The 16,101-nt window shown below is 36.9% G+C and overlaps 1 protein-coding gene across 7 annotated transcripts in view; it reads left to right on the top strand.

Moving 5' to 3' along the window:
• Nucleotides 1-16,101, top strand: part of LOC121726360 (brain tumor protein) — a 158,459-nt gene that overhangs the window by 25,283 nt on the left and 117,075 nt on the right. The window contains exon 1 of one of the 7 annotated variants that reach the window (XM_042113693.1): nt 14,140-14,156. The exons of the other annotated variants lie outside the window; for them this stretch is intronic. The gene's annotated coding sequence lies outside the window, so the exon portion shown is untranslated. Of the gene's footprint in view, nt 1-14,139; nt 14,157-16,101 lie in introns of those variants that run through there. 7 annotated transcript variants of the gene reach the window in all.

Below are 16,101 nucleotides of genomic sequence, written 5' to 3' on the forward strand. Positions count from 1 at the left end.
TGTAACTAAAAAAAATTTGGCGTGTTGCTAGGCATGGAGGTGTCTCGGCGGTGTGACGGCAAAGTTTACGATTTACATAGCAATTTTTATTCAAGACTTTAATTAACTAAATGTTATAAGACGGCGGTGTCTTGAAACATCTTGCATTATCTCAGTGAATGCTCAGTCTTTGATTAACAAAGACTATTAGGTAACCTTAAAACTTGAGCCAACGACCTCACACGAGGAAACTGTGTGAAAAGTCAAATAATGTTTGTTGGAAGTGTGAATTGTACGGCGATGCCTCCGCGTTATCTCTGTGTACGCTATATATTAGCACTTACTCTACTAATAATAAAGTCCTGAATCAACTGAACTGTATCGATAGTGGGCCCGTACGCATTGTTCGGGGTGAACGAGTGAGATGGAGGGCGAACCTCTTGGGCCTCTCTCTCGCACGTTACCTGTGGAAATATTGTGGTTACCTGGACAGGTCGGGACTCTAAGCGCATCTCCAGAAAAATGATATACATTAGAAGGCTTCATTTTTTGTACCCGAAGTGACTGGAGGTTTTTTTGCCGACTGCCGGCTGACAAAAAAAGATTCCTGATCATTATTTAATACTCATCACAACACAGACCTGTTTCGAATAGGAGAACGCAACAGGATAAACCTTTTGATGAGGCTTTAGCTCTACTCGAGTGAAAGGCACTGCGAGATCTGAGAGAATCCTACGAGTGGGATGATCCCCTAACGCTGATTAAGAATTTGTGCACTTCGCTAATCAAAGGTAGCATGCATAGGGTTGCCACTTGCCACTTGCCACAATGTCAGTTGCCACGTGACACAAGTTAGGGCTTGGGATATGTGGACTATAATATTTTTTCGTTATTCGTATAAAACAATAAAAAGGTTCGCTCAAGTTTTTAAGTACTTTAACTAATTTTTTTGCAACATCTTATTCTTATTAAGTTGTTCCTTAATCATATTATTATGCTTTATTTATGTGGCATTTACTGTTTTAATCCATAACTAATCCTTATAATATTATGTAGAAGTCTTATTGTCATAAGAGTTTCTAACGCCGCAGGTTCTTCTCGTCGGGTTAGTTGCCGAATCGGTGGAAGGCAACACGTATAACGTTCTGAAATATATATTTTTTTTTATGAAATAAGGGGCAAACGAGCAAACGGGTCACCTGATGGAAAGCAACTTCCGTCGCCCATGGACACTCGCAGCATCAGAAGAGCTGCAAGTGCGTTGCCGGCCTTTTAAGAGGGAATAGGGTAATAGGGGAGGGTAGGGAAGGGAAGGGAAGGGAATAGTTGAGGGTAGGGAAGGGAATAGGGTAGGGGTTAGGGGATTGGGCCTCCGGTAAACTCACTCACTCGGCGAAACACAGCGCAAGCGCTATTTCACGCCGGTTTTCTGTGAGAACGTGGTATTTATCCGGTCGAGCCGGCCCATTTGTGCCGAAGCATGGCTCTCCCACGTATAGCATTAATTGCTTCAAGTTTATTCATAAATATTTTTTTTATTTTATTTTATTTACTTCTTCAGTATATTCTAATATGATATTATATTACGGACAAAATCTATTGTTATATCAGTGCTTCTCTATAAAACAGTCTGAGCTTGAAATAATCAACTCGACAGTCCCGGGCCCCGGCGCAACCAATTTTATCTATTCGGACCTCCTCGCCTTGTCTGTTTTGTAAATTTTATCACGTTTTTCACATAATATGTGTAGGAAATACTGTCCCTCCCATATGCCTCGAGGGCACCCTAAACCCGTATAAAATATTTTCTCTTACCATATTTTTCCATTTTGTATAAAAGACCGAGGATATGTCTGGACGGACTAAACTACGAGGTTTATAGATGAGGTTATCCCGAGGATTAATGTACTATTTTAGCGTTTATCATGTCAATATGTATTTTTTTAACGCTCTAGTTTCTTAGGTTTCTGTGTTAGGAGTTTGTTTAATCAACAGCTTTGATGATTGGTAATGGGCATTGTCAAAAAAAAATCACATGTACTTTTTATATTTTTTTCCGTTAAAATAGGGTATTTTAAGAATATAAATTAAATAATTTTGAAATTCATTGGCTAGTTTTTTCTCAATAAATTTTTAAAGTTTCGCTCTGACGTCATCATCGGCGGCTAATTGACCTCTGTAGTGTTTTAAATTTCCTTTCAATCTTATTTATAATGGCTGGTTCGTCAAATGCAAGTTCTCATTATGTGAAAGCTGATACGAGAAGCTTACCAAAAGTTCGAAACGTAATGTTGGTCGAAATTATTGCTAATTTAACGCCATTGAAGGTTAAACTAAGGTTAAACATATTTGTTTAAAAATATAAGTAACTAATGGGTATTTTTTTCTTTTATATACAGAAAAACGATCACTGACCTTATTCCTCGAAATGATTTTGTAATGAGCAAAATTAAAAAAAAAATGGACAATCCCCATTGTTTTGAAGTTTGTCAAGCAAAAGCGCTACGTTAAATACATAAACTCCTGTTAACTGTAAAATCTGGGGGCATTTTCTTATATTTCCATCACTTGCCATCAAACGACGTGTTTGCTCGTTTTCGAACATTGATATAACAAAATAGTTACAAAAACTTGGCCACGTGTTTGAAATATTATGGCAAAACTTAGCAAGTGTAAACTCTCAAGTCATAGGCATGAATAAAATGATTTTACTTATAAAGCAGCCGAAAGAACGATCACCTCGACACATTTCGTGTTTTACGCTTATTTAAATTTATATTTTTCTTTATTTTCTTTCGTGTGTTAACATTTGTTTTTTTCAAACGTCGAGTGTTTTGACCTCCGGCTGTTAGCGACTTGTTTGTGCTTCAATCTGTTTCGACCTGTAGGTATGGTTCAATGACCCGGAACACATGACCGGCTAATTGTTGTAAGCGAGTTCGGCCATCTTGTTTTCTGTTCCTCTTCAAACGTAGTTTTCGATAATAATAATTCGATATTCATATATTTTTTAAATTGATAAAATAATTCTTGGTTTCCGATTCATATTTCTAGGATATTTGTTGTATTTCTCAAAGCTATCCTTTATATTGAAAAACTTATGTCTACAGAGTTACTGATCAATTTTAAATACGTAGCTTCATTATTATCAATACACTGGATATCATCAGATACTTAACGTAATTGCACAGACACTTAACTTTGTTGATATATATTGACAAGCAGCACCGCAGGCTCGCGTAGTACAAAATGAGTGTGAATCACTGATAAGGGCGACTTCCGATGGTAAACCACGCCGCGTTATCACTTCTACGTATTTATTTGTTGGTGTAATCTTATCTTAACGGGAATAAGAGGTTAAACACTTCACCCGAAACTGGGATAATCTAGAAAATTCTACTCGTCACGACCAAATGGCTACTTTGTTGACCGGTAATATTTACGGTGTCGAAAAACTTCGTGATTTGACCAAGTAACGACACACGCTGACAAAAACTTTGCTAGCAAGAGTAGAAGGCTCCTGGTAATAAAAAATATTGCCTGCTTGTCAAGCTGAATATTGCCTGCTAGTCAAGCTGAATATTGCCTGCTAGTCAAGCTGAATATTGCCTGCTAGTCGAGCTGAATATTGCCTGCTAGTCGAGCTGAATATTGCCTGCTAGTCAAGCTGAATATTGCCTGCTAGTCAAGCTGAATATTGCCTGCTAGTCGAGCTGAATATTACCTGCTAGTCAAGCTGAATATTGCCTGCTAGTCAAGCTGAATATTGCCTGCAAGTCAAGCTGAATATTGCCTGCTAGTCGAGCTCTTCTCTCCTCTCATTATACAGGAAGGCCGACTCTGGTGACTGGTCGGAGTGGTCGGACTGATTGCAGGCCAACCTCACCGGGCTTATTTTGTGCATTGTGTGTGTGCATGAGTCTGGTGAGGTCGACCTTCTTTTAGTAATTATTAATTATCAAAGTAATCTTTTTATGTATATTTCAGAATTTAATTCGTAAAAAAAAACAGTATTGTGCGAGAAAGAGGGTTGAGGGATAGAGAAAGCGGCTTTCTCTCTCCCTCGCTGCTCGCACAATATTCCAGCGCTCAGCTCAGCCCTGCTCAGCACTCTGCGCAATTTGTCGTAGCGGGTGGCCTAGGCTATCCTCTCGGAAGCCTTAAAATACATCCGACACGGACTCTCCAACGTGCTCCTAGTTTCAATTTTCTTAGCACGTTATTTCCGTTTTATATGAAACAAGCTTTGCCTAGGGCTTCATTCTTGACGCACCGGATAGCAAAAAAAGGAGTAGAAGCAAAAGATCTTTTAGTCGACTTGCTTTATATTAATTTTGTGATAGATGATGATATTGTAGTGCGTTATAATTAACGCACTACAATATCCTATAAGTTAGACCAGTTGGTCTACCTGTAACTTTTGCTTATCTTGGAATCATTAATTAGATTTAAGTATATGGTTTCTTCAAATCACTTAACATTAATAAATGAAACTGAGTAGCAAGCTACGTTAATAAAGGAGACGGAGTTTTACTACTACTGCAGATCGTGACTTAAGCCGGACCTGATGATGGGATGAACGACTCATCAACAATAATTACCATGACAACCTTTAATCACCGTTATTGCACAGTGTAAATATCATACAGTAAAATAACTCAGCTGTATCCTTGAAACTATGCCTGCCCAACACAGAATTCTTGTCTATGTGCGACGTGATTGTTACTAAATTTTGCCACTTTAAGTTAATACATATCTGGTTCTATATTAGTACGATAGTACGTATTTAGTATTAGTACGATTCCAATCGTGTTGTGTGCAAGCGCCCGATAAAAGTAATCCATATTCCATACTAATATTGTAAATGTGAAAGTGTGGCTGTCTGTCTGTCTGTTACCTTTTCACGCTTAAATCACTCAACCGATTTTGCTGTTTGGTAGCTTTGTCAAATGACAAATTTTATACATTTTTTATTTAACCTGGCTGTCGAAACTCGGATGCATATTGCATAAGGCTAGCTGAGTAGTAAGTATCCGGTATCGACTGAAGCTGTAATGTTCGCCAATCTGTAGCTCGACCTCAATAATTAACGAGCACTAATGCTCGGCCGCAGTTACACTCGCTCTATCGTTCAGGTAAAAATGTACTATCACATAAACAACCTCCCCGGCCCCTACTAGGGGAGTTCCGTAGTGCCGACGCAATCAAATCTCGACCTTACCCCGCCGACTTTAAGTTCATTTTATCGCGCGGTTCAGTATTTACGTATTTATATCTCCTTGCGCTCCTACATGCCATAAAAATAAGTATTAATACGAATAATAATAAATTTGTACGGCGTTCACGTACTCGTAACATACGGTATTTACTTTACTTATGTGAAACACTTTGTTTCTTTTTTATTGAGAATGCTTTCATTGTGCTGGAACTTGGAAGGAAATAGTACCGAGTCCGAGTTCCGGTGTGGCGCGGCCCTTACGTCATAGCATATAATATAGTACTATGTACTTGAGAACTTTCAAGTGTTTGTTACAACCTATTTTTTGAACTGAATTGAATGTCATTATAGCCCTGACGTTACTCCGACACTGCAGCATCTAAGTCGCACATGGTGATAAGGCCATAAGGGCATAGGCCATAGCCTAACATACAACTAAAAAATTTTCTACGTCAGTCACTAGGGTTCACCAAAATACCCCTTTAAAATCCAGTAGCCGAGGCCGAAAACGGTCTGCATCAGTCAGTTTCTTTGTCCCAAGCCACAGCACTAACACCGGAAGTGCTATTTTCGTAGTTAAAATAATGTACAAAGCGAAGTTTATTTACACACATTTTATTAGTGCTTCCGTTTCGCCGCCGTTTGTCCACACTCCATATTTACAGACTCGTGTTTAACTTGTAGAAATGCTACTTTGTGCTGTTTGTTGTCCGCATTACGACCCTAACAATGTGCTCATAAAAAGAATTTCTTAAGATAAATTCACACTTTAAAATAATCGAGCTTAACTAAAGGCTTTAAAATCATTTGTGCCTACTTAATATAAGTACCTGGATGACCGAGCTTTGCTCGGTATAGCAAACACTCATTGACTTCGTGTTACTTAACAGCGCCATCTGCTGGAATAGCTTTAGCTATTGTTGTGTCGTTAAAGCAATTAGTTGTTCACGAAATAGTTTTATTATTCGTCAATAGATGTCAGGAAGAGTCATATTTTCAGTTTATCGATTATCGATAAAACACGAATAAAAAGACATTTTCTAAAAATGATTCCTAGCTAGATCGATTTATCGCCCCCGAAACCCCCTATATACTAAATTTCATGAAAATCGTTGGAGCCGATTCCGAGATTCCAATTATATACATATATACAAGAATTGCTCGTTTAAAGATATAAGATTTATGATTTTTAAAGCTGAATGCTTTTGCATAATCTCTTATGTAAGCTAAATTCGAAATCAAAACAGCATTACTCATTTGACATAAAAAAGGTCCTGGTATGTTTATTTCATATTTACTCTTAAAAACATTCCGAAATTATTGTCTAATACTAAAATCCTATAAACCTTACCTGGACCTCGGAATTAACCCTTAAATATTCTAAATATACCCGGGGTTGATTTAAATTACAATGGGTTAAGACATGATGTAGAGGGTTTGCGTGTGACACTTGGTCCTTCGAGCCGGCTCGCTCAATGTAGATTACTTGTCTGTTTTTCCTCCGAATACGTTAAATGTAGGATGATATAGGTTTTTGTTATTTAATTGAGTATGTATTTGATTTCATGATTTCCTTAAGAAAGTAATGCTAACGATTAATAATTATTTTTTAGTGATTTTAGTACAAATGTTTAATTCTTATTAGACAAAGACCTACTAAGTAATTTAAGGAGCCATAAAAGTAAGTTTAACTAATTAGAGCAGAGCTACAGACAAATTGAAATATTTTACCCGTAAACTTGAGCTTCATTATTTTGTTCGTATCCAATAATAAGACAGCTAGGTTCTTTAGTCTGAATAAAATATGCTCGCTGTACGCCCTTGGCCGTGTTACAGCAACAAATAGTGATGAACTTAGTCGTAGGTCAAAATGTTTCGGACTTCTGACTTACCTAGTTTTATTAAAGCAGAGCTTGCTTGACTTTCATTTCACTTTATTGCTTTTTATTAGGTGTGTAAATACTTTATTTATGTAGAGGATTTTGTTGAGACCTAATTTGTGCAAGAGATATCCTCCTAGCCTACCACGTGGGCAGAATTGTCATAGAATTTGTATAATATCAAAATAAAAGGGGATTTCTTCAAAATAAGGTGGCTTAGTGGTATGTGGGTCAGTTTTTTTTATCGTGGTCAAATCACAAAATTACCATCATTTGCATTTCAACGCAAATAAAGAGCTTAACTTTATAAGCTTGTCTGACACTTCAATTGTTCGAATTAAAAAATAAAAATGTATGCGATGTACATAATATAAAACTTCCTGAGCTTTTAACAGACGTTCAGTTTAAATAATGTATGTAGAGTTGCAAACGTTTTACTTCAATTTTGTCGATAAAATGTAGCTTTAAACAACAATCGATTTATACCTGTAGAGGTAGAGAATCGTGTGCAGAATTGATACATTTTTACCGGTTACCACACAAAGTGGCTGCATCGCTTGGAGCATATAAAACGACGCATTTAAATAAATTCGTAATATATCACGTGAGCGTCATTAGGAGCCCGACACAAAAATTGCAAAACAAAAAGTGTTTAGTGTTCGAGATGTGAGCTCCAAACATCAAAACACGAGGGTTTAATCGCGCCATTAAAGTTTCAATGCGCCGAGGACCGCCCGCGACAGATTTCATACAAAACGAGTAAAAACCCGGAGCCAGCCTGCACCGTCGTCCCGACTCCCGACGGAATATTTAAATAACGTCTGGGTCCAACAATGCCTGTCCGACCCTCCTTTGTTATGTTAAAATTAAGCCTCCATCCGTCAAAGGTATCGATAAATCCATTGTTTTCCCATCCCTACCTCGAAGTTTAGTTATTTTAAAGTAATTGTTTAATTAATTGAAGGCGGAAGTTAAATTTGTTTCGGTCGTTTATGGAGTAATAAAACGGACTAGGAAATCACGTGATGATTTGCCGATGAATGTTTTACTCAAAACTTTATTTTATGACATCGACTAGAATAACCTAGACGCCTAAACATAACATTATAATAATGGATTTTTCGGATATCGAATAATAATTTACTTATAATATTTCGATATCGTGTTTACCTGGTAACTCTAACGTCAGATTTTTCGGTATTTTTTTTGATATAATTTTACAGGTTATGAATCATACAATATAGTTTTTCCTCGACTTTATTAAAAATAGGCTGCGTCATCGCGTATCATTTTGTGACTAATAAAGGTTATAACAAAATCGATAGCGTACGTGCCACATGTCATAAGCCAGTAGAATAATATTATGTGTTTTATGTAGCTTAAAGTTAATCAATAATTAATTATTAAACATACTTAAGTATATTATACCAATGTAAAAACTTATATTCCCACCAATATTAAAAAAAGAACAGGGTTCCTATGGGATACCTCGATAAAGCAATTACGTTCCTACGCCAAAATGTTTAGCTGATAAAATTGCACGAATTTCACGAGCACAGGAAGCATCAGCTCCCTACTTAGTTATTAATAGCCAACATATTCCGCTACTGAAATTCAAATTTCATGCGATCATATCTCCCCGTGAACTTGGCTCCCTCCGGAATTCTTGCCGAGTAATTAATCAATTTGTTAATAATAATTAATGCTAGCTCGTACTTAATGGGTACCACGGAGGCTTTTAGTTATCAAGTAATGTAGCAGGCAATAAGTTATCCAGATGCCGCCTCATAATTTATATTCATTTACCGAAAAACTCTTTGGACGTTTACTTTATAATTAACTAGCTGTTGCCCGCGACTTCGTTCGCGTGGACTTCAGTTTATAGCGCGCGGTGTCAATAAAATTGGTGTCAAAAGCTTTTTTAAACCCTGGTAACCAAATCCACCCCTTAAATCAAAATACCCAAAACAGCCGTGTAGTGTGCACATAATATGATTTTTTTAAATTAAACTTTTTTATACCTTTTAAAGCTTATTTAGCGTTACACAACTTAGCTGCATAATGCATTACACAACTTTAGCTTTGCCCAATAGCCAATACCCATAGGCCATAAACTATTTAGTATTTATTATAGGTACGTGAGTTATTTAATAACATGTATAACAATCGAAAGAATCGAAATATTAACTCGATATGGTACTATTTTGAGTTTTTGCCATCTATTTTGAGTTTTTGGAACTAACTTAATTTGACCAAATTTACGCATTTTCACCCCCTTACAACCCTCTTTTCCAGTTAAAAAGTAGCCTATGTCCTTTCTCAGGCTTTAGACTATCTGTGTACAAAATTTCATTACAATCGGTTCAGTAGTTTTGGCGTGAAAGCGAGACAGACAGACAGACAGAGATACTTTCGCATTTATAATATTAGTATAGATTTCGAAACAGTAACTTCATCATTAGTTGCGTCTTATGAAACAGAAGGTATTGTGTTTTGACTTGCCTTAGTCAGCCCTACCTTCTATTTTAAGCTCGTAGACACGACAAAATCTTCGAATAAGTCTTGTGAAATAGGCAACAATAATAGTAAAAATGTCTTAAATCTAGGCACATTTTCATTGACTAACTTATTTTTTCATGATAAAACCTGGAGCGAAACCTATAACAAAGGCCGTATATCAACCGGCACAGTTAATCAAGAAAGGTACAATGTTTAATTCCAGCAATCCCAAATAGTAGCAAATAACCAAGAAGTACGGCCAAACAATGCGATAAATCTCAATAAATAGGCCAAAAAATTCCACCCCACGGTACCGCGGCCCTGAGCGCCTGAGCCCCTACATCACTCAGTTACGAATGCCTCCTCTTAAATCTGTTATTACTATTTATAAGGCGAATTACATACCCTACGTTTTTCTCTTACATTTTTTGGTGTTTTTAGGGTTCCGTACCTCAAAAGGAAAAAACGGAACCCTTATAGGATCACTTTGTTGTCCGTCTGTCCGTCCGTCCGTCTGTCAAGACCCTTTTTCTCAGGAACGCGTGGAGGTATGAAGCTGAAATTTATATCAATTACTCAGGTCTACTGTCCCTTGAAGCTGTGAAAAAATCAAACTTCTAAGCCAACGCAATCAAAAGATACAGCCGTTTATGCCGCAAATTTTCGACACTTGCAAGGGAATCAAAACCTACAGGGTGCTTCCCGTGAACTCAGAATCTTGAAATTTGGTACGAAGCAACGTCTTATAGCATAGATAAAGGAAAAATTACGAAAACCATAAATTTTTAGTTACATCACATAATATATTTTTTTTTAATAATTTTAAACTTACTACCCATTTCCTCATAAACGCGTTGAGGTATTAAATTGAAATTCATACCAAATACTCAGGTCTATAATACCTTTAAGCTGTCGGAACCCTCGGTGCGCGAGTCCGACTCGCACTTGGCCGGTTTTTTTTTCCAAAAATTGCTTCATAACATTTTGGAACAAACAGTAGGTTGTCTAGCGAAGAGTTTCCTTAATTTATCTGAGTAGGCAGGTGAGTGCCTAAATTCCTAAAAACTCGTGAAAATGCTTCAAAGTAAAAAATGACAGCAATGATGATAAAGAAATGCCTTGAACTCCTGAAATTAGTTTTCAGATAGCTGTTTTATAACATAATTTTCTTCACGAGAGACGGTGCGCCCCGGGCGTTTTTATATTTTCCATCACATCAAAATAGACAAGCCTGCCTGATATACAAAAGCTACATATCACTGCTCAGTGGGCCGATAAAAAGACGCCAGAGGAATTTATTTATACCTGAACAAACGTATTTTGCCTTTTTTTTAAATCTACATATTTTATCTGGAACAAACCTGATGTAATCAATCATACGGGCTCAATCAATCAACTCGAAAAAACTGAGGATCGTTTCTATGCGCGGAGAAAGGGCAAGTTATGATCCTTCTCCAGCCTTATTTATAAATTTACACGGACGATAGATTATCGATTCTTTAACCCACCCGAGCAGTAAAATAAACGACATCATTTATTTATGATTTTATTACAAGCGGCGCCCAAAAGATGAAAAATGTCTGCGTACGTATACTCAAATGGACGGACCTTGGTGTAATTTTACAATTTAAGGTGACGCCGAGTTAAAGTAAAAAATCGCTTTAGATATGTTTTAGATCGCTTGTTTTATATGAGAGGCCTGACCGGCCTTTCATAGAAAACAAGAAATGGAACAGCAAGAAATGGAAAGGGCGTAAGCGCCAAAATGGTTTTTGTCGCGTAATTTAAAAACCATAAATATATTTCATATAAGCTATGGGCAAATTGTAGTGTATGCTTGAACTAATCTATGTACAAATTTTGGAAGCTTAAATCAGTCTCCTCTGTTGGCAAAATTAGAATCCCTGATTTTATAGAGGTCTTTTTGATTAATTATTCTGTGTTATAAAAGTTGACCAATCGTGTTATGCTATGTGTAATCTATACTAATATTATAAAGCCGAAGAGTTTGTTTGAACGCGCTAATCTCAGGAACTACTCGTCCGATTTGAAAAATTCTTTCAGTATTAGATAGCCAATTTATCGAGGAAGGCTATATTTTATCACGCTAAGACTAATAGGAATGTGGAATAAACGGGGGAAATTATTTGAAAGGGCTTATCTCGCGAACTACTGGAGCAATTTTTATCTTATTTGGCACATATAAGAAGTAGACCACGTGAAGGATCATCATAGGCTATCGGTTTTAATCATTTTTATCTGGCTATATTTTATCACGCTAAGACTAATAGGAGCGAAGAAATAGAGGAAAATGTCGAAAAACGGAGGGAAATTATTTGAACGCACTAATCTCAGGGACTACTGGTCCGATTTTAAAAATTCTTTCAGTGTTAGATAGCCCATTTATCGAGAAAGGCTATAGGCTATATTTTATTACGCTAAAACTAATAGGAGCGAAGAAATAGAGGGAAATGTGGAAAAAACTGGGGAAATTATTTGAAAAGGCTTATCTCACGAACTACTGGAGCAATTTTTTTGTTCTTTCGCACAGATAAGAAGTAGACCTCGTGAAGGATTATTATAGGCTATTTTTTGTAGAGTAATTGGTCTGAAATATCTAATTTACGTGGGCGAAGCCGCGTGGAACGTCTAGTTCAAAGATAAAGACATGATGAATACTGACAATGAACTTTAATTTCTTCGCTTTAGTCATGTTGAGAAAAAAAATATCGCTGCAGCCAAATTATCAAGGCGTCACCTTAATATCTTTATGGCGCATTTTCACTGGTCGATAGGGCCTGCATGTGGGGTGCGGGAGATTTCTGAAACGCATGCCACGACCAATATAATGCGCCATTAGTTGTCATAGACTCCCCGTATTGCTGTATACCGTACGAGTTAACGACTTATGAAAATGCGCCCTTACTCTGTAAAAACTAGTTACAATGTAGTTTGAATTCATTTGTAAACTTCCGTCTATCTAGCCTGGTGCAACGATAGTAAGGTCACTGTAGGAATTTATTCTAGCCGGTACTCGGTAGTACACGGGACATGAATTAGGTATATCGTTTACACCAGCTTACATCATACGCGGAACTAGTTCTCGGGCCTAGAAATGATGTTGGAACTTGTAATTGTAAAGGTTTGCCCATATTTCTCTACGAGGAAACATAGCTTAATACATTTTACACTTATTGTAAAATCGGCGTCAGCCTACGTTCCATTATCCGAGTCCATTCCCATAAATAAACCCATAAAAATGTCATTTCAGTCTTATTTCGTTTCGGTGTCTTCAACTCTCGGCGTCGTAAAGTTTATGCGAAACAGCTACGGAGTACGGAGCGATGACTGAACAGAACTCGATCTGAAATTGTATCAGTGTGATTCACGGGAATTCGCTGGTGTATCGTCAGTACGAAGGCCGCGCCGGTTCCACAAGGGCCAAGGCCTCCTTGCGGCATTCCTGCGAATTACTCCCGAATTCTCGTGGCTCGTGGTTTGTGGGAATTGTTATTTATTCATCATACGCGCAACACTATAGGAGTAAGATTTAAGTATTCATACATCGTATTTCTATTTAAATCAACAGGTTTTTAATATTGCAATCGACTTAATAGGTTTTTGATTGCCCGAGGCTTCTGTTTTACCTTGAAATCGTGCATTAAACAGTTACGTTAATAATCTTTTAATTAATTGATTTATCCCCAGTTTCGTTTGCTGGAGGCAGCTCAAATGGAACAATAAAAAACATGTCAAGTTCTCAACTTAAGCCTCCGCAAACAAACGTATTTCATACGAGATTGTGTGGTCTCTGTGTGAGGCGGTGATAATACACAGCGGATACAGGATTACGACGTAGCTCATGCTAGCACCACAGGATAAATATTATACAGTAGACCGTTTTCAAACTACATCGTGCGAATTAGGCATAATTATGCAGACATTAACATTAACATTCAGATAACTGTAAAGAACAAAACATAGGAGTATCACGTCACGCGCATAACTTGTCCCTGTACTGCACAAGTTTAATTTTAATAGGTCTGTTGAGTTACTCTACTGTATGTTTGTTTGCTAGCAGTTTTGTATGTTTAGGTCCTCGTACGTGTTAATCTTCGGTCGCGTGTACCAGAAACACCAGCGATCTTTGTAATGAATTAGCTTCAAGCTCTACCCCCTAGTAACGCTAAGCCTCGCTAAGACCGTATCAAATAGATTTAGTCTAAGAGCCAGCAGTCGACGGAAGCGCTCTACATTTACTTCTTTTGTGCATCATCTATTCTGCATTAAATGCAGGATATATATTTATTTCTTCATAATATGTATTTTTACTCGTTATCATTCAATGAGCTTAAGTTGGTTACTTAGTTTCTTTATTTAACTATTTTACTTCGATTTCATTTAACTAATGAAATTCGTGTATCGTTAACGTTTCGTGCTGATAATGATGTTGCTAAATTTCAATATACAAGATGTTTGTATCGCTGTACAGTTCTATAGGTTAATCACTCAATGTTTGCCTTTGTTTGTTTGCAGGTAAACGTTGTTTGAAGCTGAATAAACTTTTCGTTGATTATAAGGTAACATGGCTTATTGACTACGAATGCCATTATTTTAATGCTTCTTTTTACTCAAAGGGAGGTTGGAGAAATGTTCTTTTTTTGTTCTTGTACATTATTTATGCTGTGAATGTTGTATGTGTATGCGAATGATTTAATTTTGTACGCTTAGACATTTGTCAAAATTCTGTATTTTTAAATAATGTATTAATAATATACTGTGTATTGTATTATAAATGATTAAAATGTGATATTTTACTTTATATAATTTTGAGGACTGAGGGTTTTTTTTTAATAAATGGCTTGGAACAATCTGCCCACTAATATTAGTTTAGTTAAACTGCTGGCTCACTATAGTATATCTATACTCATATAAGCTGTTTCCTGTTGTATAATATAACAAACGAATCATTCAAATATTAACTAACTAAAAAAGGATACGAGTTTGAGCAGTTGTAATTTGTTTTAGTTATAATTTATAAATTATAATCATCAGCTTGTCCAAAATCATTACTAATAAACAATGTCATTAATATGTTTCTAATGGCGCTTTAAACACACAATCCTCTCATTTTAAATTCGGTTACAAGCTAATTATTAATTAATTACCATGTTTTGTTTAAAGCCAGCCGTTAAAATTTAATTAAGGCTTAATATGATACGGCGCATGATATTATAGAAAATTGATTATGACGTTAATACCGCACTCCAAATTATTATTTGCGAGTCTTTTATTAGGGGGAGTACCAACTGGGTAGTTACTGGTAACGGCAAAGTCATAGGATATTATATTACTGCAACGTTTTCACACTAGAGGCAGCACATAATATCTGATCTCTGATCCATACTTGTTCGTGTCACACGTGTAACATATTCACCATTAATTTCACCTTCATTTTAGCAGTGACGGATTAGCCCTTAAACAAATAAAGCAATTGCCTAGGGCATCACGTCTGAGGGGGCACCAGAAGAGTAAAGGTTCAAAGACCGGTTCTAGTTGAGATACGGATAGGGAGGCCCACAGGCGTGGATTGCTTAGGGCATCAAGTAGTCTTAATCCGTCACTGCATTTTAGTGTACTTATCGAGTATTCCCACAACACATGGCACCAGATTCTCGGCCGTCTATAAACTTCCTCGTCCACTAGATCGCTTTATCGGGTCATCACGCTTATAACCACTTTTTATGAAGGCCCGGTCGATACCCATTACCCAGTCAGACGTGTGTACGGCAGTACTGGAGGAAATCAAACATTCTGTTACACGTTCAAATAAGGCTTTTAGTGCCTGCCGCGCCACCCACACGTCATTTTTTCTTACCCCGACTTGATTTGACACCCTCTTGTACATACACGCAAAAGGAGACCGTATGGCTGCGGATAAAGATTCACTTTGGAGTAACAGACAACTATCTGTATGACGAGTGTGAACTAGATCAAACCCTTTTCGAGGAATCACCGAAACTCAAATTAGAAATCAATAAACACCAGTGAATAAAACATTTTTTTATTTTATTTGGTGAATAGCGTATTGTTTATCCAGGTTTAGTTGTTGTTCAAACAAGTGCTTGAAATGGAATCGTATTAATACACAAAATAGCAGTGGGAAATCAAATGATTTTTTTAACAAAATTCATCAGTCATCAACTCATCACTCATCACCGAACACATATCGCAAAAGTACCAAAAATATTGCAAACCGCAATCTTTTGGGTCCAAGCGAACACAGTCTTCGCCGCGTCATTAACTTTTTAAAATCTTTTCCTTAGGAGTTCGTGCGTGATGTGCATATTACGCACTATGATCCCCTTATAAAATGCAGCGTCGCCTCTTGTTCAATCCAATCTTTTCCAATCAAACTGGATATTCTTATAAGATGTCGTCAGTTTGGCAAATAGTAGAAACCGGTGTACATCTACACTCAATAGGGATATTACGCAAGGTTGGAGCAGAAATAATCCGACCAAA

The sequence above is a fragment of the Aricia agestis genome, chromosome 4, assembly GCF_905147365.1.
Source record: "Aricia agestis chromosome 4, ilAriAges1.1, whole genome shotgun sequence".
NCBI classification, from domain to species: domain Eukaryota; kingdom Metazoa; phylum Arthropoda; class Insecta; order Lepidoptera; family Lycaenidae; genus Aricia; species Aricia agestis.